Source organism: Elephas maximus, chromosome 20, assembly GCF_024166365.1.
Source record: "Elephas maximus indicus isolate mEleMax1 chromosome 20, mEleMax1 primary haplotype, whole genome shotgun sequence".
Taxonomy (NCBI): domain Eukaryota; kingdom Metazoa; phylum Chordata; class Mammalia; order Proboscidea; family Elephantidae; genus Elephas; species Elephas maximus.
Window position 1 is genome coordinate 19,696,183 of NC_064838.1, and position 25,077 is coordinate 19,721,259.

The window sequence follows — 25,077 nt, forward strand, 5'->3', positions numbered from 1 at the left end:
TTTTCACAAGTAGAATGCCAGGCCTTTTCTCCAAGGTGCCCCTGGGTTAACAGCCGAGCGTGCTAATCATTTGCACCACCCAGGGACTCCTTAGTAATAATACTAAGGCATTATTTCTCTTTTCCACTCTCACCCTCTTGTGACTGTACAGTGGAGTTTTTCAGAGGCTACGTGATGAGTGATGACATCATCATTTCGATAGCTGGTAGAACACATGCTTGTGTAGTCTTAATTTTAAAATGTTCTCGGTTTCAACCTCCACAGGAAACATTGGTAGATATAACTGACATAAACAAAATCTCCTTGAAGTTCTTAATGACCTTAAAAGTGTTAAAGAGGTCCTGAGACCAAAAATTGAGAACCACTCTTTTAAAGCACAGAGTTTGGTGGAATTTGTCATGCTGCAATAGATACCTGATATAATAAGGTTGCCTGCCATTGACTTTGACAGAGGGTTACACTAATGTACATTTTAAAGCAATGTGTGAGTCTTGCTTTTGTTTAAAACTTCTCGTACCAGTGTATATACCCACCCAACCTACTGTCGTCGAGTGGATTCCGACTCATAGCAACCCTGTGTAAACAAATTGCGCAGCGTGATTACCTCCAGGTGATGGGATTATGGGTGATTTGGATGGAGAGTCTTCCTCTTCTTTTGTTCTTATCTGTATTATCTAATTTTTGGAAGGAAAGTCCTTACTTATGTAAAAAATAGCTTTGAAATAAACAAAAAGTTAGAAAAAGAAAGAAAAGCTGGCTTGTCTATATAGCCTTTGGGGGAAAAAAAAAAAAAAACATTGCCATCAAGTTGATTCTGACTCATAGTGACCCTGTAGGACAGCGTAGAACTGCCCCATAGGGTTTCCAAAGAGCGGCTGGTAGATTCAAACCGCCAGCATTCTGGCTAGCAGCCGAGTTAGAGAACCCTTCCTTTAGTCCCATGGGGAAGACCTGGTGAAAGGTGTCGAGGTGATCATTCTCTGTAACCCCTCACACCTCACCCACCCTCTTGACTTCTGGCAGACAGTTGGGTCAGATTTCTCTCGCTACCCTCTTTTCAAATAAGAAATAAGGACATTAATTCCCAATGTAAGGGTCCCACTCAGAGAAGCCCCCAAACAAGAAGTGAACAAGAACCCTTTTATATTCCTGTGTGTTGAGATCCTCTGGAAGTCGACTCCATTCCAGCAGCCGTTGCCTAGGGAACATCTGTGCTATAAAGGAGCCGTGAGGACACACTAAACAACTTTAGCAACTATTTGCATTTGGCAGCTGCAGCCAGGGGCAGAGCCCTGCCTGCCTCCCCATAGAAAAGCCACAGGAACCCCAGAAGGGAGGGGAGCCAGCTAAAGTAGTAACAGAGAAGATGGTAAACAAGGGAGGGAGGGGCTCTCTTAACTCTTTTCTTGCCCCTCCCCAAAGCCAGCTGGGGCCAGGGATCAGTCACAGTGAGTTCCAGAGGGGTCCCCAGGGCTTTGTGCATTCTGGGTGATTTGACCACAGGCCAGGAAACCCCAGGGGAGGGGGGACTCTCACTGCCTGGAACTGACTCCTCCCACACGCCCCCTCCAGCCCTCAGTGTCTTGCTTCAGCTTCTTCAGCCCCAGAAGGCAGGTGACAGGTTGGGCTGTGAGGCCAGGCTCCGTATCGCTGAGGCAGTTAATTGGGATCCGTTTTACCTGACAGGTGAAAAGTCTGAGCGGTGCGGGGGCGGGAGGGGGGAGTCAGCCCTCTGTCAAGGCTGCTCCCGCTTTCATGTGTCTCTTGTCGTTAGGGCTAAGGCGGTCCCACAGAGAAGAGCAGGCAAATGAGCCAGGCCTTTTCCCTGTGGCCTGAAATCTGTGCAGCTTCGAGCTCCATCTAAGCTGATAGGTGGGGTTCTGCAAGGCTCTAACTTCATAGATGAGTCCTGAGAGCCCGGGGGCTTCCCACTCCCTGGGTGGGATGGAGACACAGTGACAGCACAGACCCCAAATCAGAACAGCAGGCACCCAGGCCAAGCCTGGCTTTTTTCACTGCCCACTTCAGACAGTTCTGGTCAGCTCAGATTATGGCAGAAATGATTGGCTCCTTTATTCCCCCCTTTGTGGCCAGGAGCCCAACCCCCTTTCCAGATTGACCACATCTGTAGGTGCTCTTGAAGCAGAGCCAGCATAAACAAAAACAAACCAAACCCGGCAGCTGGGGAGGGCGGTAGTGTGCCATCCATCTGGGCAGGCCACGTGTAGTGACGGGGATGCCAAGAAATACCTCCCGCCGGTACAAGGTGCTGCATGCAGTAATTAACAAGTCTGGGGTTGGACAGGCCTGTGACTGAGAAGTACTGTGGAACTGTGGGGAGGTAACTGAAGAGAGGAGGGCTTTCCTAAGCAAGCATTAAAATGTGTGCACGTTGTACTACCCTCCCGAGCAGGGTGGCAGTTGGTGGGCAATGTCCCACTATGTGGCTGCCGTCATTTATCTTCTAAATTGTTTCCCAATCAGAATGGCTTCTGGACACGTCAACTTCTGTGTACGCATGTTGTTGTTGTTGGGTGCGGTCAAGTCAATTCCAACTCACAGCGACCCCACGTGACAGAGTTGGACTGCCCCCATAGGGTTTGCTAGGCTGTAATCTTCATAGAAGCAGTTCACCAGGCCTCTCTCCCAAGGAGCCACTGGTGGGTTCAACCCACTCACCTTTCGGTTAGCAGCTGAGCACTTAACCATTGCACAACTAAGGCTTTTTAGACTCCACTTAAAGCCATCCCAGTTTTTTGTTTTTTTTAATGATAATGTCTAGCACTGGCAAGAGCAAAAGAGAATAGACATTCTTGTAGATTGCTCATGAGAATGACAATTGGCCAACGTTTCCAAACTGGCTTCCAAGACTGCTTGACTATGTCCTTGAATGAGGCCAGGGTACCGCAGTGCTAGGAGGGCTGAGACTCTGCAGTCTCGGGTGGGCTCAATCCCCTAAAACTGTGCTCCCATGCTGGCGGTGCCCACGCAGCTAACAATCCACCATCCACCCAAGGCACCAGGTCCAAGTGGCCAGCAATTCAAATCTTCATCTGGGTGAAAGGAGTGGAATGCCCTGTGCCACATGCACTTGGAAGGGTCACACAGCAAGGTTACTTAAGCCCCCAAAGCACTGGAGTTTGGAGATATCTCTCATTCAGACGGCAGCAATAGCTCTTTTCTTCCAGAAGACACACATGCAGTATGAGTCAGGGCAAGGGCTGGTATTAACTATACGTTACTGTCATGGACTGAATTGTGTCCCTCAAAATTTATATTGAAGTCTTAAGCCCTAGTACCTGTGAAAGTGAACTTGTTTGGAAATAGGGTTACCAGTTACCAGTTAACATGAGGTTGCACCCGAGTAGAGTGGGTTTTAATCCAGTCTAAGCGGTATCCTAGAAAGGAGGAAAAGAGAAACAGAGGGAAGACGGCCGTGTGACAGAGCTCTGCTGCAGCTGCAAGCCAGGGAACACCTGAGGCTACCAGAGGCTGCGAGAGACAAGAAAAGGTCTTCCTTAGAGCCTTTGGAGGGGGCATGGACCTGCACACTCCCTGAATTCATACTGCTAACCTCCAGAACTGTGAGACAATAACTTTGTGGTCCTTTATCGCAGCCGCCCTGGGAAACTAATGTTGTTGTTGTTGTTGGATGCCGTCAAGTTGATTCAATTCGTAGTGACCCTATGGGACAGAGTAGAACTGCCCCATGGGGTTTTCTTGTCTGTAATGTTTATGAAAGTAGATCACCAGGTCTTTTGCCCACAGGGCCACTGGGTGGGTTTGAACTACCAACCTTTAGGTTAGCAGCCGAGCACTTAGCTGTTATGCCACCAGAGCTCCTTAGGAATCTAATACATGTATCCAAAACTCCTTTTTTGCTTTGGTGTTTATACTCTGTGGGGCATCTGCTTTGCCGTGCTAGTCTCTATCCCTTTGAGGAGGGCCTCTGAAACTGGGCCACCTTCTAAATTCACTAGTCATACCAGTATATGCCCAAACCCAAAGGTGGACAACATTGTTTTGTCAGGAGACTTTTCAGACTTCTTTGAGTTGGCAAAGAGACAACCAGAAAAAGGGCTATCATGTCATTCTGTTCATCTCACCATTCAAACTCTGGCTCTACTCAGCCCAAACACTGTTACATGAGCTTAGAACACACTGAGTTGTACGTGGACAAAGATATCAGCAGTGCATCCTTCTGGGTGGTAGAATTAATTGATTTTCTGCTCTTTGCATCTTTCTTTACACTGTGAAGGACTTTCTGCTCTTCCAAGTGATTTTTGAATTTATTATTTCATGGGTGTAGCCGACTATTTGCAAAAATGCCTGAGACGACTCACTTCCCTGTATCCGGTCTCTTTGCAATGTGACTGTGCGGCTCCTCCCATCAAGAGATAGAGTTAATCTCTCCATCCCTTGAGTCTGGGCTGCTCTTATGATCTGCTCTGAGAAATAAATATGACAGCAGTGACAATATGACAGTTCTAAATTGAAGCATCAAGGGCCTTGCGTGTTTTTGGTTTCTCTCGTGGACTACAGAGTTCTCCTGGAATAGCCTGTTGGAAAATGATAGACCACATGGATCAGAGACGTACTTTCCAGCTGAGCCACGTTAGGCCTGCCAGCTCCCAGCTGACCTGAGAGCTAACACCAGATGCACAAAAGGGCCCACCAAAAACTGAAGAACCACCCCACTAAACCCAGCCCAAACTGCAGACTCACAGACTCATGAGCTAAGTCTGCAGTTGTTGTTATCAGCCACTAGGTTGGGAGTTCTTTCTATGCAGCGAATACTGATACAATGATCTCCCCATCTGAATGGAGGACGTATGATTTTAACCAGTTTGTTGTTGTTGTTGTCGGGTGCCACTGAGTCGATTCCAACCCATAGCAACCCGGTGTGACCGAGTAGAACTGCCCCGCAGGGTTTCCTAGGCTGTGGTCTTTATGGGAACAGATCACCAGGCTTTCTCCCACAGAGCTGCTGGTGAGTTCAAACAGCCAGCCTTTCCCTCAGCAGCAGAGCGTTTAACTGTTGCGTCACCAGGGCTTGTTTTAGCCAGTTTAGGAGTTAGAAAATGCCGGCACAAAAAGACTTCGTGTTTCATGCCAGTTTCCACAGTCAAGTAGTAACAGATTCAAACCTTGAACTTGAGGGTCCTACCAACTTATTTTCTCATTTGGTTTTCCTCCTGAATGGCAAGTACATGGGAGGCAGCTGGACAGCAGCCCCTACAAATCCCCCCTTATTGAGACTGGAGCACTTTCTTGGTGATTTGGAAGGCTGTCCTATTCACCTGCTGCCCACCCCACCTCACCACCCCGCCCTGCTGCAAACCCTCAGGAGGCAGCAAGCCCGCAACCACAACCATGCACCAGCCATCGGCTTCCTAATAACAAGTCCAGCCAACAGGGTCAGCTCTTTCAGTTTGCAAGGCTCAAGCTGCTCCCATGCCAGCCACATTCCTCTCTTCTGCAGGCAGTGGGAGCGGCGGCCCCAGCACAGGCAAACACTCCTTTTCAACCTCACTGAATGGGACCGGTGGGTGGGCCTGTCCACTTGTCCGAATCAGTTGGAGATCAAAGCAAACACAAGAGGGAACGGGCCCAAAAAGACGGAGGAAGGAAGAGCCCCCCTCCACACACTACAAACCCAGCCAGAGTTTCTCGGGGGTAGATGTGGGAACGACCCTGACCAAAATGCTGCCCCTTCCCACCGCCCCCCCCCCCCCACCAAGGAAGCCAGAGAGAGAAAGGATGATGAAGAAATAGGAAGGTTGGGGGTGGGCTTTGGGAAGAGGAAGCAACAGAAAAATACACAGGAAGGGAGGAGGACGACCTGAGGAAGCCGCTCCACCCTCTTGCATCTCCCGTAAAGAGCCTGTCTCTGTCTGCAGGGACGTCAGAGACACAACAGCGGACAAGGAGACACCACGTGCAGGTCCTGGCTGCACATGCTGGCACTGGGGGCTGCCAGCTGGAGACAGCACAGGCTGTCCTGACAACGGAAGCATGAAGGCTGGTGCTTTCTGCTTTTCTCTGAAGACTTGGAGAAAACAGAGCTCAGCCCACGTACCAGGCCAGGCCCAACTTCCTCCCACAAGGCAAATTTTTCCTGTGCTTGGGAAACACACCTGGCGAGAATTCTCATGTCACGGGCCTGGAGCACAGTGTTCTGTGCCCAGTGGATGGTCCCTGGGGGAAATAAAATGCTGGACTAACGCAAAACACTTTGATGTCAGAAATCACTGATGGAGGCAGCAAATGCTGAAAGGCCGTTCAATTTGCTCTAAGTCAGTAGTGGTCACAGAAACGGTAATAGCTATAATACTAACAAGTCTTAGTCACCTAGTGCTGCCGTGACACAAGTACCATGAGTAAAATATAAATAAATAAACCCACTGCTGTTGAGTTAATTCTGACTCATAGCGATCCTGTAGGACAGAGTAGAACTGCCCCATAGAGTTTCCAAGGAGCACCTGGTGGATTCGAACTGCTGACCTTTTGGTTAGCAGCCGTAGCACTTTAACCACTACGCCACCAGAGTCTCCTTAAAGGTACCACAAGTAGGTGGCTTTAAAGAATGGAAATTTATCTTCTCACACTTCTGGAGGTAAGAAGTCCAAATTAGGGCCTTGGCCGTGTTGATTCCTTCTGGGGGTCTCTCTGAATTTCTGGTGGCTGCTGGAGATTCTTGGCATTCTTTGGAGTTCCTTGGTGTCCGTCTTCCCCCTGTGTGTCTCCGTGTCTATTCTGGTCTCTTTACGGCATGAATGATTAGGTTTAGTGCCCACCCTACTTTGGTATGGTCTCATTAATATAACAAAAGAAAGTGTTCTATTCAAACAGGATCACATCCACAGGCTAAAGGCCAAGAATTCAACACACACTTCGAGGGAATGCAATTTGACCTGTAATAATAATAGTGGCCATCATTTGGTGAGTGCTTAGTAGGTGCTGGGCATCACTTAACTGTCATCACACAATGCTCGGGGTTTTATCAGAGACACTGCCAATGCCCCCCACCCCCACCCCACTGCCCTTACATGCAGTGCTCCCTGGCCTGACGTCAACTTCAACACCTGCATCCCTGCCTGAACACTTCCTCTGGCCCCAAGTTGGCTCTGCCCACTCACCAGCTGACCTGAAGTGCCAGGGAATTAATGACCCCACCCCAGAGCAGTCCTCAACCAACGAATGATGGCAGTTGGTGGATAAACACCCCAGCTCCTTTGCTCTTCGAATGGGATAAATCCGTGCATGGTCTACAATGGCTTCCAGTTTCCTTTCAACAGAATTAAGCTCCAGTTACCCAGGATGGTAACGGGCTCCGATGCTAATTGAAAGGTTGGAGGTTTGAGACAGCCTGGAGGCACTTCAGGAGGAAGCCTGGCGATCTGCTTCTGAAAAATCAGCCATTGAAAACCCCTATGGAGCACAACTGTACTCTGACACATACATGGTCACCATGAGTCGGGGTCAACGCGGCAACTGGGTGTTTTTAGCCCAGGGTGGTAACTTGCTTGATAATACACCCTGTATGTATTGGCCACTTCGTTTCCTGTCTCACTCCCCCACTCCTCTACTAATGCTTCCTGGTTCACCTCCCAGATAATCTACTTTCACTAGAATCCTTGTCTCAGGTCTGCTTCTGGGGGCAGCAGCCTAAAAGAGTTCTATCTGCAAACCGCAGATGAGAAAATGGAGACTCAGAGGGTTTGGAGAACTCTCCCTGGTCTGTCTGACTCCAAGTGCTCTCATGACTATCTGCTGCACTTGCTAAAGTTTTTGCTGATCCTTTCGGTGGGAAGGAAGCTTCCCTACAGACCAGAAACTGTCCACGCGACGCACCTCCATCGAGAGCAGCTTCTGTCACAGGGACTGGGGGCTCCTGAGGAGACTGGACCGAAGCACAACTGCTTAAGAAGATGAGCGTTGGCATCAGACGACCCCAGTTTTCCTTCAGGAGATGCCACTCAGGAGTTCTGTAGCCTTGGGCTAGTCACTTAAGCTCTCTGAGCCTGAGTTGTCTTCTCTGTAAAGTGAGGTGCCACCACTTGTCTGTCAGTTTGTCTTACTGTGATGCCTTGTGTGTTCTGTGATGCTAGAAGCAATGCCACTGGTGTTTCAAATACCAGCAGGGTCACCCACGGTGGACTGGTTAGAGGAGCTTCCAGAGTAAGACAGACTAGGAAGAAAGGCCTGGCAATCTACTTCCTAAAATTAGTCGATGAAAACACTATGAGTCACAACAGAGCATTGTCTTATTTTAGTGCTGGAAGCTGAGCCCCCTAGGCTGGAAGGCACTCAAAATACACAGCAGCCACAACAATGGACCGGAGCATACCAATGATAGTGACGATGGTGCCGGACTGGGCAATATTTCATTCTGCTGTACATTGGGTAGCCATGACAGCAACTAACAAAAGTGTGGTTTACCATGGCTACCTCATGAGGTAAAAATTCAAAGCAGTGAATGCCCAGTATGAGCCCAATAACAAGAGCCCCTGAGGGAGGAGAGCAGTGTGGTGAGGGGCGGCACAAGCCTTGGTGATGTGTGCGGACCCAGGTTCAATGCCTCACTCCGCCACTCACAGCTTCAAGTCTGGGGCAAATTGTTTCCCTCTGGAACCTCCCTTATAGCCTCGGTAAAGTGTGGATGCATAGTGTGGGTTACATGAGATCATGAGTGTGAGGCACTTGGCAGGGGTCCTGATACAGAGGACAGTAGTTCTTCCTTTCTTGACTTCTAATGCTAAGAATTTGTGTTAGATTCAGAGTTAAAACATTTTTTTTATTTGATTGCAGAACACTCCCACAGCCACCTGGTGCCTGATTAGCATTCTGAATTGCACAAGGGGCCCAGCCCCAGGGCTCCAGAGATGAGCAGGTGGTACAAAGAGCTTCCCAAGCCTGAGGCCAATCAGAGCGGGAGGCACAGCCACAGCCGCAGGCAGAAACCTGAATGCCACTTCTTTCTGGAGAGAAGGCACAGATCAGAGTCTTCAGAGTTTCAGGGGAAGGTCTCCCAAGTGGTTCTCCAGTGGTGGAGCACGGCTCCCTGGAATGCCTGTGAGCTTTCATGGGTGAGCCCCTGGGCCAGAGGCCTCCCGTTGGCCCTTCCCCTCTGCTCTGTGTCCTGGAAGTTGCCCTGCATGGGGCTTATCCACTGGCTCCCTTGCCCTTTGGCCTCCTGTTAGTACAGGCAGGAGACTGTAGGCAGAGGTGAATTATCCAATAGGCATAGTAAGCACGGTACTTACTGTGCTTCCCAGATCAACTGTAGTGAAAAATTTCCCTACAGATTAGTAAGTAAACACAAGTAAGCCCAGGCTTACTTGTGCTTACTGGGTCATTCCCCCCTCCGTCAGGGACTGTAAATTCGAAAAGAGGTTTTAATGCTATAGGAAGGTGCTGTGGGATTGGGAGAGAGACAGAAACCAGCCTGGAAGCAGAATCTTTGATGTAGTGAAAAAATGTGAAATTGTTTACTACAGACGATCTGGTAAGCAAGGTAAGCACCATGCTTACCTTGCCTATTGGACAATCCGCGCCTGCTGGAGGGTGAGAGGAGAAAGAGGCCGGGGTATTCATTCCCCTGCTGGGACATGGCAAGATGGAAATGTCCCAATACCCCAGGTCACAGCAGCCTTCTCCATTCAGCTACTCTCCTGGCTTCAGGTAACCACTCACTCCCCGGCCCCTTCAGGCCCAGCAGTAGTAACAGCTTCGTGCTGTTGGCCCTGGGGTACTGACTATCCCTTGTGAGTTCCCTAAACTCTCAGACACTTTGGAAATGGTCCCTTCGTTACACCCTCCTTGATTACTCAGTTTGAGTAGACTATCAGTTCCCTGCTAAGACCCAGACACAGGCGCCAAATTTGGAACATTACGTAAAGTTTATTTTTGCCACAACTAAGCTTACGTACCGTCATCATGACACGCACCTCCTCAACACTGAGCTGAGCGGGTCACGCAGTGATCTGCTAAAATGCTATTTGGCTGCAAGTAACAGACAGCCTGACTCACAATGGTTTAAACAAAGAGGGGGGTCATTTTCTCACATATCAGAAGGTCTGGAGGTAGGCAGTCACTGCCCTTGGTTTCAGGGATTTCAGGGCAGACCTCTGTAATTCTCTTGCCTTTCTCTTGGGGGCACAAGATGGCTGCTTCAGCTTCAGGCACATCAGCTGTACTCAAGTCAGGAATAAGTTGGTAATAGATCATCAATCACATCTGTACAGGAAAGAGAAAGGTTTTCCGGCAGACTCTCACTTACAGGCTCGGTAGATAGATAGACAGGTAACTGCCATCGAGTCAACTCTGACTCATGGCGACCTTACATCCAGCAGAACAAAACGTTGTCCGCTCCTGTGTTATCCGCACAATTGCCAGCATGTTCGAGTCCATTGTTATGGCGATTGTGCCAGTCTCCCTTGCACTCATTAGCCCCCTACTTCACCAAACATGATGTCTTCTGCCAACGATGGATCCCTCCTAATGACATGTCCAAAACAAGCGAGTTGGACAACGTTCTGTTGTAATCCATAAGGTCTTCATTAGCTAATTTTTGGGAGTAGATTGCCAGACCTTTCTTCGTAGTCTATCTTCATCTGCACGCTCCGTTGAAACCGGTCCACCATAGGTGATCCTGAAACTGGACCAATGGGTCTGTGCCCAGGGAGCAAGAAGCCAAACTTTCAGATGCTGTTTTTGAGAAGAAGAAAGAGTTTATTCCACAGGCTAGCATGTGGAAACTCAGAGGTATTGACCTCAGATGGAATTCCCCGATCTGCACGAGCAATTTACAATTTATACTTACATGTATTCATCTAATGGTGGAGGAAAATGGTGGGCAGGATCACAAAATTTCAACTATTCGTGGTTTCTACTGATTATTTATTGCAAGGCGGGGCTGAGACTTGGCACTGAAGTGGCTAACGGACCCTCCATTTTTGAAACGGGCTGGACTACTGCTGATGACATATTTCCAGGGATTTTGGTTCCTCAGCATGAGTCTTCTGGTTCCTTGACGTAAGTTCTCTTGCATTTTTCAGCATGCATAGTGGCCTGGAGTCATCTGTCAGTCATCTTTGTCTGTTCTGTGCATGTCTGACCATTCTGAGCCAGTTAGATCTGAATTTGTCCACGGCTCTTTAGAGATTCTGCAAAACAACTTAAGGGAAGTGAGTGACATGGTGGGGGAGGTGACTAGAAGTGGCCTGATAACTGGTGGAGTACTAATTAATTAGGTTTCTGCAGCATCTAGGGCCCCCTAACAACCCAACTGGTGTTTGAAATACTGGTGGCATAGCTTCCAGTATGACAGCAACATGCAAGCCACCACAGGCCAACAAACTGACAGACAGATGGTGGACTTAAAGTCTAGACCTGTGCGATCTGGTCACCCTAGCTGCAAGGGAAGCTGGAAAAGCAATTATCTGGCTTTCTATCGTTTATACTGGGAGGTGGAAAGGGAACAGAAGTCTGGGAGCTGTTCAAAGATAACCATTCAGTGTGGTCTTCCATGGGCACCAAGTAATAAGATAGGGTACAATTTGCAGTGAGTACCAGAGGTGCAGTTTAGCATGAAGTCAGGCTCCCCTCCCGCATTTCCCGTGTTTACTGGAGCAAATGAGACTTGCTAGTCAAGGCAAGAAATGACCTTATTCAGCTAGCAGCCCCATCCCTTCAAGAACACTGCCAAAAACACTAGTGTTTTGGAAGTCTAATAGGCCCACAAAAAGTTGCCTTAAAGTAATTCATGTCTTCCTGGTGCTCGTAGCCAAAATCCAGGTTCTCCCCATAGTTCAGTGGCATAGTAGTCTGGGGAGGCTGGCAGGATCCTCTGAATTACCAATTTGAGAAACTGAAAATAGGATCCAAACCAAGAAACAACACCTCCCCACACTCCTAACTCCCCGCCCCCACCCAGGAATGCTCTCATGCCCTTTCCACCTCCAAAATGTATCTTGTATTGTAAGCAAGACAATGCTTATCCCAAAATATTTTCCCTTAGCTCTGCTAGAATACCCAAGCATTCCACTTGGCTGTCCTGTAAAATGACGCTAGACTCGTTGTTATTTTCTTCTTTTCGTTCATCTGTCTCTTCTCATTTTCTTGACAATGAACATGTATAGTGTGTAATCATTTTTTTTCATTTAATTTTTTTTTTTTTTAAATGACACCAGGCAACCATGAGAAGAGAATGAATATACTGCCCTGGCAAATGATACCTTTGCTTCCACTTTGCCCCTCCAAGGGGGCCCGAAAAAATATATATCCCCAAATGGGTGTAAACAGCTGCCAGTCGTTGGTCAAGTCACACTCAAGAAGTCTTTCAAATGAGCAGTTCAATTTGGTGGACCTCAACCTGCCCTCTGAGCCTTCAGCAGAGTCTGGGGAGAGAAAGATTAATTCCATGCTGCCTTGAGGTTTATGAAACATATCACACTTTCCTTAAACAGTTTTAGAGATAGTCAAGCAATGGAGCGACCCCACAAAACATTTTCCCACATGATTTTGGATGTTGTGTGTATTTTGATGGAAATACAATCCATATGTTTGCTTCATTTATACATCCTCATCCACACAGCTCTGAGAGCCGGCTGATTGATGTCCCAAGCCCCTTGGAGGTTTTTTGAGGAAACTTTTTTCTTCAGAAAAGAGGAAGCTGCCTGTTGCTGGCGGCAGAAGGAGCTCGCCTGCCAAAAGTCTGCGAGTGAGTCAGATATGGAAACCAAAGGCCTGGAGAAGCAGATCAAAGACCAGGCATCTTCCTGTTCCAGGAGGGAGGCTCATGGCTATTTTCTATACCCCACGATTTATTAAGCACCTACTGTTTACAGGCTAACGAGGATCCGGTGGTTCAGCAGTAGATTTCTCACCTCTCATGTGGGAGAACCAGGTCCAATTCTTGGTGGTGATCCGTCTGTCATTGGAGGCTTTTGTGCTGCTGGGATGCTGAACAGGTTTCAGCGGAGCTTCCAGACTAAGATGGACGAGGAAGAAAGACCTGGCCATCTATTTCTGAAAATCAGTCAATGAAATCTCTGTGGCTCACAACATCCCAAGCCCCAGCCCCTCATGGGAATGGTGCAGGATTGGGCAGCATTCGTTCTATTGTGTATGGAGTTGCAATGAGTTGGGGCTGACTTCATGGCAGCTAACAGCTGCAACATTTATTTACAGGCTACAGTGTTGGGGGCAGAGAGCAAAGAAGCTACAAAAATAACAACTCATACACATATTCTCTCTTCAAGTTGCTAGGCTTTTACAGGGGTCGACAACTCTCTATAAAGGGCCAGATAGTAAATATTTTGGCTTTGCGGGCCAGAAGGTCTCTGTGGCAACTACTCAACTCTGCCGTAGTGGTGTGAAAGCAGCCACAGACAATATGTAAAGGAATGAGTTGGCTGTGTTCCAACAAAACTTGATTTACAAAAACAGGGCAGGGGGTGAATCTGACCCGCCCACTGTAGGCTGTCGACCCCTGGTCTTTGCAGAACCACGTGAAATTGTCAATATTGGACCATTCCTGACAAATACCAATTTCACATGGTTCCACCTGATGGCTGAGGAATTAAATACACAAAAAACCATCCTATGATGAAGAAGAAAGTACAAAGGCCGTAAGCATGGCATAGATGACTTAGTTTCTCCAACTGTTCAAAAGTAGAGAGAACTAACATTTCTAGCCGGATGGCCTCCAACTCATCTTTCTTTGTTACCCCACCCAGGACCCTAATTGCACCAAATCAGCTTTCAATTCCAAAATGAAATACACTCCCCTTCATTTCTGGTGGGGTCCCTGGGTGGTGCAGTTAAAGTGCATGGCTGCTAACCAAAAGGTTGGCGATTCGAGCTACCCAGAGGCACCTCAGAAGAAAGGCCTGGAGATCTACTTCATGAAATATCAGCCATTGAAAACCTTATGGAGCACAGTTCTACTCTAACACACATGGGTTCCCCATGAGTCAGAATCTGGTCAATTGGCTCATTTCTGGTAAAGTTACATTGGGGCTCTATAAAGGGTCGGTTACAACACTCATGGGAAGAGGAGGGAGTTGAGTTGCTCGAAGATGTCTAAGAAGCAGGGAAGAACTGATGTTAAACAGGCTGGTTTCCTGCAAGCTCTAGCAAAGCCTTTGTCATGCTAATAGCCTTCAAAATCTCTAGGAGGAGATGCAGCCTGAAGCATTTCCCAAACTGATGCACTCAGGGAGATCTTCCAAACTGTGGTTCTGTGAACCACTCTGGAAAATCCTGGACTTTGTGCCTCGGCTCAGGACAGATTTCATTCCTAGTGCCCATGTGACTCTCCTGTGACATTGAGGACAAGGTTGGCGTGGAAGATGGTGGGGAAGAAAAAGATTGGCTATCAGCCTGATATCTGTCCCGGGCACTGGGGAGGGAGGTCTGACCCAGGGCTGGTCCTTGAGGCTGAGCTGATTAAATAACCGCCACATCCCATTTCCTGCTTTAAGGGTTGTAACTTGACACCCAGACTTGAACCATTCTGGAAGAACTCCTGTAATGACATTATGACATCTTGTGGCCACTTAGAGGAACCCACTCTATCCCCTTGGGTTTTGGTTCTGAAGGAGAACCAGTCAAAGGCCATCAGCCAAAGGAGCCGCAAGAGGAAACCTTCCTTTGACCATCCCCTCATTGGTCAACTGGGTAAGTTTCTCTCATTTAGTCTCTAGCTACTCCAAGTGTGGTCCTTGGACCAGCAGGACCAGCAGCATCTGCACCAATTCAAGTTCTCCAGCCATCCTGGAATCTGAGTCAGCATTTTAACAAGCTCCCCAGGTGATCAACATGCACAGTAAAGTTTTAATCTGGGTAGATTAATACCAAATTTTGCTTCTTTTTTCAGTGTTGGTGTAAAGGCAAGCACCAGAGGCAAACAGAATGTTAAACTAGAAGCTTCTCTGTGTGGTCCTAACTACCTCATTGTTTCTAGGGTTTTCCAAGGGCCGTTGGATAAAGCCAATGATTTCATTGGGTTTCTTCTGCTAGTATTTATTGGGCACTTGTGCTAGACCCCATGTTAAGCATTCTACGTGTACTACCTCGCTCAGCCCCCACAAACTTTGAGGCAGAAACTATAATTAGCTCCATTTTATAGATGAGAAGGCTGAGACTTTGAGAGGAAGTTGACTTCAGCTAATCATGTCAAATGTTTATCTCAGTCCCCAAAACTCATTAACTCATTAGAGTTAGTGAAAGAATGAAAAACGTTAAACAAATAAGAAGAGAGGAAACAACAGCAAATAGGAACTGTCAACACAGTTTTAGAAGGTGGAGGATGGATAGACAAATGGCAACTAATTTTGGATCTTGGCTTGTTCCTTTCTGCTATTTGTCTGCAGCGGGGGGGCTGGGGGGGGGGACAATAAGAGGCAAAGAGATTCCTGCACTGTGGAATCTTGAAATGTTCAGAAATTGGAGGTACCAGACACCTCTGAAAGAAAGAGTGTGGGGTGGTGACAAAGCAGAAAGGTGGGTTGAAAGTCAGTTCAAGCTTAGTTAACCACTCTCCCGCCCCCATGCAGTCCCCAAAAGCAGGTTGCCAGGGGAGTGCCCTACCTCTGCAGACCACACCAGGGATGCTGCCTTGGAGGACACCAGACCCTGCTGAAGGTAAGAATGAGAAGCTGTACTCAAAATAGTTGGATTAAGTGAATGTCTATCCATTGAAGAGTGAGGCTCTGACCCTTAACTCCCCACTCAGCTCCAGAATACCCATTGCCTAGCTCATCATTAACCTGCCCACCCTCACCCCCGCCAACATACCAACACACACACAGATAATCAGAAGCTTCTTCTCCTGGGAAGCTGACTGAACCAAAGGCCTACAGAATTTGATATTTGGGTGCCCTTAGAAAAAAGGCCCACCCACAGATTTTCCAATCAGACAACACCCTTAGGTGCACCCTTAGACATTTCAAGAATGCTTCTAATTCAACAGGAAGAAACCAAAACAGATAAAAGAGGAAAAATAGAAACTTATAGAAAGCAAAGAGCAGAAGAATGCTTTTTAAAACATCCTTAGAAGAGAAAAGGAGATACTGTATCCTTTAAACAAGAACAGGATACTTTCAGAAATGAACAGAAAATAAGAAAAAGCTTCTGGAAATTAAAAACGGGGTAGCAGAGGGGTTAGGCAACCAAAGTGAGATAAAAAATAACGTATTTTCTAGCCCTTGTTTCTTTGCTACTTCTGCACCTCCGTGTAAAAACAGCTCTTCCCAGGTTCACTTTCAACATTTTCATTACTCACTCACTGTTATGGACTGAATCGTGTCCCCCAAAATATGTGTTGTAAATCCTAACCCCTATACCTGTGGTTATAATCCCATTTGGGAATGGCTTTTCTTTGTTATGTTAATGAGGCAGTATTAGTGTAGGGTGTGTCTTAAATCAATCACTTTTGAGATATAAAAGAGTGGATTAAGCAAACAAATGGAAGGGAAGATACAGGCCAAATGATCACCAAGGAATCTAGGAATAGGAGCTGAAAAGAGGCAAGGACCTTCCCCCAGAGCCAATAGAGAAAGAAAGCCTTCCCCTGGAGTCAGTTCCCTGAACTCAGACTTCTAACTTCCTAAACTGTGAGAACATAAATTTCTGTTCATTAAAGCCAACCACTTGTGATCTTTCTTTACAGCAATACTCGATGACTAATTCAGTATTTTGTACCTTGGAGTGGGGTGCTGCTCTAATACATACCTAAAATGTGGACGTGGTTTTGCAATTGGGTAATGGGTAGAATCTGGAGGAATTTTGGTGTGCTTCATAGTAAGGCCCTACAGGAAAGGGGTAGTAAAAAATGAAAGAAAGCCATCTGCTTCCTGGAATTCTACAGGCAAGAAACAGACCAATGGGGCAACTTGGTTTCAAACACCTGCAGACCTCCAAGAAAATAAAAGGACATCCCTAGGGTAGTTCGAAGGTCAGCAGAACTGTTGGGAAGGGGCGTGGAAGCAGGGCTGCCTTGGTCTCAAAGGGTGCAGCCAGAGTCTTCTAGGTCTCAAAGAGTAGAGACACAGCCTCCCAGGTTTCAAAGAGTCAGATCTCAGCCAACTTGGTTCAGGAGTGTGGGGCTGTCATTCAGGTGAGCCAAGAGGATGGGGCTGCCATCCAAAGCTGAGGGGGTGGGACTGCCATGTCCAAGGGGCAGGAGAATGGAGTCTACCTGGGCTGAGGGGGTGGGGTCGCCATTCAGATGGACTAGGAGAATGGGGCCATCCTAAACTGAGGGAGCAGAGTTGCCATCCCAGTGGTCCTGGAAGGTGGGGCTAAAGCCCGGGTCTGAGGGGCCTCCACTCAGAATCCAGAGAGCATGGCCAACACCCAGAGTCTGGAGGGCGGGGCTGTTACCCAGATGGTTCCAGAAAACAGAAGATTATTTTCAAGCCTTGAGAGCTAATGTAATTTGTTCTGCTGGGTTTGGGATTTGCTTGGTGCCCATTATTCCTTCTTTCCCCTCAGTTCCTCCCATTTGTAATGGAAAGGCCTACTTTGTGCCTGTTCCACCATTATACTTTGGAAGCAGATAACTTGCATTCTAGATTTCACGGGTTCACACATGAAGAGGAATTTTGCCCCGGTACAGAATACACCTAAAATCTCACCCCTATTTGATTTAGATGATTCTGGAGTTGAGATTTTGGACTTGGGGTTGACTTAAGTCTTTTAGGATGATGTAATGGGATGAAGGTGTTTTGCATGTGGGAAAAACATGGATTGGGGAGGCAAAGGGTGGAATGTTATGGATTAACTTATGTACCCCCAAAATGTTACGAATCCTAACCTATCTACCTGTGGTTATAATCTCGTTTGGAATAGGTTTTCTTTGTTATGTTAATGAGGCAATAGTAGTGTAGGGTGTGTCTTCAATCTCTTTTGAGATATAAAAGAGCAGATTAGGCAATCACAAAGTGGAGGGAAGATGCATTCCACATGATCGCCAAGTAAACTAAGACTGGAAGCTAAAAAGAGGCAAGGGCCTCCCCCCAGAGCCAACAGAGAGAGGCTTCCCCAAGAATCAGTGCCCAGAATTCAGATGTCTACTCTCTAAACCATGAGAAAACTGATTGTTAAAGCTACCCACTTGTGTTATTTCTGTTATAGCAGCACTAGATAACTAAGACACCCACTTAAACACTTAAATAGTCCTCAGGAAGACTATTGTTCCACTAAGGATGAATTTTCTTGTTCCACACATGGCACAAAAAAACAACAAAAACAAAAACACCAAGGAGTATAGGTAGGAAGATAGATAGACTCATTGCCGTCAAGTCAATTCTGACTCATGGAAACCCTTTATGACAGAGCAGAATTGCCCCAGAGGGTTTCCAGGAGTAGCTGGCAGATTCAAACTGCTAACTTTTTGGTCAGCAGCCTGAGCTCTTAACCACTTTCACCACCTGTGAGTGAGACATAAGAAGCTGATCTTTGTCCTGCATCTTCCAAGGACCAATGAGGATGAAAAGGAAGGACCCCTCCAGGTAAAGCCAGAATAAAGGATTCTGGTTTCTCATTGTTCCAGGCAGAGGATGGAAAAAAAAACAGCAGGGAGTAAGTCACACCAGCAACCTCGGGTCCTCGAAAAAGTGGAGTCCTTTGTCCTCCACTCACGGCAGCAGGTTCAACAGCCACAGACTCAGAGGGCAGGGCTCCAAAGGCAACCTCATGGGCTTCAAAAGCCTCCCATTCAAATACCCTGAATTCAAAAAGGAGCCATACTCCTAAGCATGAACTTGTCTAATTAGTCCAGCGTTGTACCGGGGAAACCAGTTCCCAAGCCCAGGCCCAGCTAGGGAGCTCCATCCAGACTATAACTCCTTCTGCCTGCACCTGCTAACCCTTGTTAAGCCCAGCCTCTTTGCCATCTCTGAGTCTTCCCTGGAACCTTCTGCAGCCAGAACTAACTAAATGAGCTCACAAGGTATTTTCCATACTGCCTGCTCCTAACACTCACCTGTGGCAAGTGTTAAACAAACACCTGCCCAGAACCCACCCCTGGCGATTCTGATTCGGTGGGTTATTTTTAATTTTTTTTAACTGAGCTTCAAGTGAACGTTTACAAATCAAGTCAGTCTGTCACATACAAGTTTATATATACCTTACTCCATACTCCCACTTGCTCTCCCCCCTAATGAGTCAGTCCTTCCAGTCTCTCCTTTCGTGACAATTTTGCCAGCTTCCAACCCTCTCTACCCTCCCATCCCCCCTCCAGACAGGAGATGCCAACACAGTCTCAAGTGTCCACCTAATACAAGTAGCTCACTCTTCATCAGCATCTCTCTCCTACCCACCGTCCAGTCTCTTCCATGTCTGATGAGTTGTCTTAGGGAATGGTTCCTGTCCTGGGCCAACAGAAGGTTTGAGGACCATGACTGCCGGGATTCCTCTAGTCTCAGTCAGACCATTAAGCATGGTCTTTTTGTGAGAATTTGGGGTCTGCATCCCACTGATCTCCTGCTCCCTCAGGGGTTCTCTGTTGTGCTCCCTGTCAGGGCAGTCATCGGTTGTGGCCAGGCACCATCTAATTCTTCTGGTCTCAGGATGATGTAAGTCTCTGGTTCATGTGGCCCTTTCTGTCTCTTGGGCTCATAGTTATCGTGTGACCTTGGTGATCTTCATTCGCCTTTGATCCAGGTGGGTTGAGACCAATTGATGCATCTTAGATGGCTGCTTATTAGCATTTAAGACCCCAGACGTCAGTGGGTTATTTTGAGCACATTGACCAGAAAATTCTAATGGAGGCACATTTGGAAAATATTAGATTAATCCATGATTAGGAAGATGGCTCTTTTCTGGATCCAGGGCATTTGAATGGTGGCCTTTTGAAGTCCATGAGCTTGCCTTGGAGCCCTGCACTCTGAGTGACCCTGATATTTGATCACCAGAGTCATTCAAATGTGGGGCAGATGGCTCAGACGTAAGATGGTTTTCCTGGACTAAGCCACCATCAGGGAAGGCCAGAGGATGGGCAACCCAGAGACGCTGCTTCCAGCTCAGTGGAAGGAGAATTTTCTGATCGTCAGAACTGCTGCCCAGCAATGAAGTGGGGCCCTCGAAAGACAGTGAGTTCCCTGTTCATGGAGGAATTCATGGGTGAGCTTTGTAAGGGAGACTTTTGAAAGAGAGCGAGCTCCCTGTCCTCGGTGGAATTCCAGCCAAAGCTCAATGGATGAGCCTTGTAAAGGGAAATCGTAACTCTGCCTGGCACTAGAAAAAAAAAAACAATTTTTTTTTTTTTTTTTTGGCACTAGGGAGCTTGATAAATGCCTCTGGAAGCATGGAAGGGTTGTGTAAAGCCTGGCTATTCAAAGTGTGGACTTCGGGCCAGCAGCATCGGCGTCACCTAGGAAGTGCTTTTTAAAATATTTCTAATCAGACTCCATCCCTAGAGATTCTGATTGCCTTGGTTCAGGTTTGGGCCTTGGCTTTTAATGCTTTCGAAATTTCCCCCATTTTATTCTAATGTAAGACTAGGGTAGGGTTGAGAGCCAGAGAGTCAGACGAGACCTAGAGGGTCCCATCCAACCTGGAGATAGCAAGGGTGGTGGGGAGTGAACTTCTGAGAGGAGAGAAGGAACATACATTAAGATGACAGTCTCTTTTTCCACTTTCGTTTCTGCTCAGCTCAGCAGGAATTTGTCTCCCAGCTACCTCCAAAAGCAATGACTCGGAAGTGAAGTGACCTGCTCAAGGTCACTCCATAGAGGACACAAACCAATAGTTTTGGATTCCGGCTCCAGTGCTCCAGACCTGGGCCACTGAGGCAGGGCCACAAAGTACAAAAGAGAGAAGAGACAAGTTCCTCACCCCTAGGTACAGGCTGGCTGAATGAAATGACAATAACTAGAAAGTTAAAGTCAAAACATGGCAGAGGCAGAAGTCAGAATAAATATTATTTACTTACACACTGTGGGCACTGTATTTTCTTTACAGGTGTCAAGTCTTTTCATCTCTGCAATAATCCCATGAGGTAGGTAGCCAGCTGCTGGCAAACTGACTCCGATTCATGGTTGGAGTCATGTGTATCAGAGTAGAACTGAGCTCCATAGGGTTTTCAATGGGTGATTCTTTGGAAGTACATTGCCGGGCCTTTCTTCCAAGGCACCTCTGGGTGGATTTGAACCTCCAACCTTTTGGTTAGCAGTTGAGCACATTAACCATTGGCACCACCCAGGGACTCCATGAGGTAGGTAGGCACTACGATTATCTCCCCTTTTACTCTTGAGGAAACTGAGGCCAGAGCAGTGCAGTAGTTGGCCTAAGATAGCACCGGAAGTCAGAGGTACAGAGCTGACAAACCCAGGTGGACTATTCGAGAGCCTCGACACTGAACCACAGTGCTATATTGCCTTGTCTAGAAAGAGCACGTGCAGGGAGAGAGCCTCTGTGTAGACCAAGTTTAGGAAAGGCTTCCTGGGGGAAGATGCCTGTGAGCTTGGCCGCAGATAGGTCAATGAAGAGCATGTGTGTGGGGCAGAAGTAAGACTGGAAAGCTGAGGAGCAAACATTCACTCTGTTAGAGTTCAGGCATTTGTGGAAGGGTGGGGTGGCTGATGACCCAACCCCTTGGCAGAAGGAGGAGGAAGGAGTTTGAAAGGAGGGGCATGGTGGAGCGTGTGCCCTCTGGACTGGTGGGTGGGCTTGGAGCCCCTGTAAGAACAGAGAGTTGCGGAGGCAGGGGACACATGGAGTGTGACACATGGAGCTTGAGCATGCTCCTTCAGAAAACCTATTACAGCCACCCCACGCCAGGCCCCTGTCCAGGGCTCCAGGACTGCTTCTCTGGTTTGTTATTTTGTCCACTTTCCTCCCCAAAAAGAATTGTTTCTCCCAAAGGATATGTTCAAGTCCTAACCCCCATACCTGTGGGCATGACCTTGTTTGGAAATCGCATCTTTGCAGACGGAATTAGTTAACATGACGTCATACTGGAGAAGGGGGGACACCAATAGGACCGGTGTCCTTATGGAAAGAGAAGAGGCAAGCAGGCAGAGAGCAGAACGCCATGTGAAGACACAGACAACGAAGGAAGCTGTGAAGATGGAGGCAGACATTGGAGTGATGCTGCCACAAGCCAAGGAACACCCGGAGCCACCACATGTATAAGAGGCAAGGAAAGCAGGGCCCTGGTGACATCTTGATCTCATACATCTAGCCTCCAGAACTGTCAGAGAATAAATTTCTGTTGCTTTAAGCCATCCAGTTTGTGGTACTTTGTTACTACACTTCTGGGAAACACATAAGCTCTCCCTCCTTTGAAATGAACTCAGGCTATAAAGGAAACCAGGCTCAGAGAGGTCAATCTACTTGCCCAAGACCACTCAGCTGAGAGAATCTGAGCCAAAATGGGAGCCCAAGTTGGCCTGACCCCAAACGCCCACCTCATGGGTTGAGGAAATGAGACTTCCTGTCAAACACGGCTGATAAAATGTGGTTTTTCTCTGCTCCTTCCTGAGGATTACTAACAAGAGAGCAAAAAGGGGAAAAGAAGTCATAACTAAGCCTGCAAGGAAAAAAGAGAACAGGAGGGAAGAGCAAGCGAGCGATGTCCAGAAAAACAGAAGAGTTTTGGAATCTGAAAAGCAGACAGGTAAGTGCTAACTAACGTACCAGAGCCGAGGAAGCAGAAGCCCAGCCTCCGGGAAAACAACACCAACAAGGTAATCTGTGTCCCCAGAAGCCATGAAACATCTGGAAATCGGAGGCACCAGGGGCACCAGGGAGCCCTGAAAGCAAGAGGCAAGATGGGACCAAAAGCAAGAGGATTAGCTAAAAAAAAAAAAAAAAAATTTTAAAGCATTTAAATACCCAGACTTCTCCAACCCCAGACCGCCAGATAATGAACCCTCCTCCCTATCCAGTAAAAGAAACACGTCTTAACCTCTAGTCGGCTCTGAGCAAATAGGCTCTGGATTTGGGGTTATGGATATAACCAAGGATGAGGCTTGGCCATCAAATTCAAAACTCAGCAGGTTAGCACATTGAATGATGAGACACCCATGCGGGCCCATGTGTGTCAGAGTAGAACTGTGCTGCATCGAGTTTTTAATGGTTGGTTTTTCAGAAACAGATTGCCAGACCTTTCTTTCTAGACGCCCCTGGGTAGACTCAAACCTCCAACCTTTCAGTTAGCAGCTGAGCGCATTAAACGTTTGCACCACCCAGGGACTCTAATGAGACCCCCAAGCAGGCTTATTTCTAGACTGACCAATTGTCCCAGTTTGCCTGGGACAGGGGGGGTTCCCAGGACTCTCAATGCTAAAACCGGAATGTCTTGGGCAAACTGGGACAAGTTGGTCACCCTGCTCACATCCCTCTGAGACTAAGGACTCCTCTCAGGGGAAGTAACCAGGCCAGGAAAACAGACTTAGGGCGGGGGGTGTGGCAGAGCAGGAGAGGAAGGAAACGCCCTTATGACATGGCCAGGTGCCTGTCTTGTCATGAAGCCCACAGGTCACCAGGCCCTGCCAGGAGCGCTGGCCTTCCCCTCCCAGATCACAGGACTAGCTGGCAGGCTGGGCTGGGGCTCCAGCCGTGCCAGCTGTGTGTGGTAGAGCTGTGTCCACAGACAGCTGGAACAGAGCACCAGTTGTGAGACACCCCCAGGGACGCCCGGAAATACCTGGGGGAGACTTAGCAGTGGGGGTTGTCACTGCAGGAGCACTCGGGCTGCTGAAGGACTGAGGGGGTTACATGGAGGAAGAGCACTCTGGCAAGATGGAGGGGCCCATATTACAGCTTTGTCAAACCCAGGCAAGCACCAACAAGCAAGCAAGTCTCAGACTTGAGAGCTGCTCAAATTTACCCCACCCGGACGAGAACCAGAGGAGAAGACAGCCTTGCTCCCAGAAAGGCAGTAGCTGGATTGAGCCCCATGACTCTCCCCTGCCCCCGCCCCTCCCCTGCCCCAGCAGCAGCTAATAACTAAGCCCCCAAAATAAAAGAGGTAACACACACACACACACACACACACAACGCTAACACACACAGCTCTCACCAGGCCCTTCCAGAGCTCAGAGCCCTGCAGTTCTCTGGCCTGCATGAAGACCTGCTGGTTTCCGGAATGTTCTCATGAGAAATGGTCAGTAATCGGGCACCACAGACCCTGCTTTGTGCAACTCCAGTTAGGTTTGTTTAAGAAACACAATTAGGAAGGAAAGGCTCACTTTTTTTTTTTTTTTTTCCTTGTTAAGACCTGGGGGAATTGTTGGTATTCAAGCTGGGTCTCTGGAGGCCTCTTCCTCCTGGTGGTGCATAAATACACCGCATTCCAACAGGCCACAGACAGACCAGTTGCCATTACAGCCCCAGTCCAGGAATTCACAGCCCCCAACAGCTTACCAGGGCAAGCACAGCCCTGCCTCTGTACACAGTCCTTGGGAGCTTGCAAGCAGCACAGTCACCTACTCCAGGGAGCAACACTTATATTTTTTGCACAAAATGGCTTTTCTCATTTTTTGAAGGAGCTTTACTTTTTAAAATTTTATTGCAATATGTAAAACAAAACACTTGTCATTTTTAAGTGTGCAATTCAATGACATGAATTAACTTTACCACATTGTGACCATCACCGCTGTCCATTTCCATACGTTTTTCATCACCCCAAACAGAAACTGTGTACCCCTTAATAACTCCCATTCCCTCCTCCCCCCAGTCCCTGGTAACCACTTGTCTACTTTCTGTTTCTATGCATTTGTCTATTCTAAGTATTTAGTAAAAGTGAGATCATACAATATTCGTCCTTTTATGACTGATTTATTCCACTCAGCATGTTTTCAAGGTTCATCCATGCTATAGCAAGTATCAGGACTTCATTTCTCTTTGTGGCTCAGTAACAACCCCTTGTATGGATATACCACAGTTTGTTACTCCATTCATCTGATGGACACTCAGGTTGTTTCCACATTTTGGCTATTGTCCTTCGGCAATGAACAAGGAATTTTACTTTTGAAGCCTCAAAATATAAAGCAGATTTATAACTGGAGCTTCTCTGGCTGGTGTAGGGGTGAGGGAACCCTTACCTCTTTCCCCCATGTC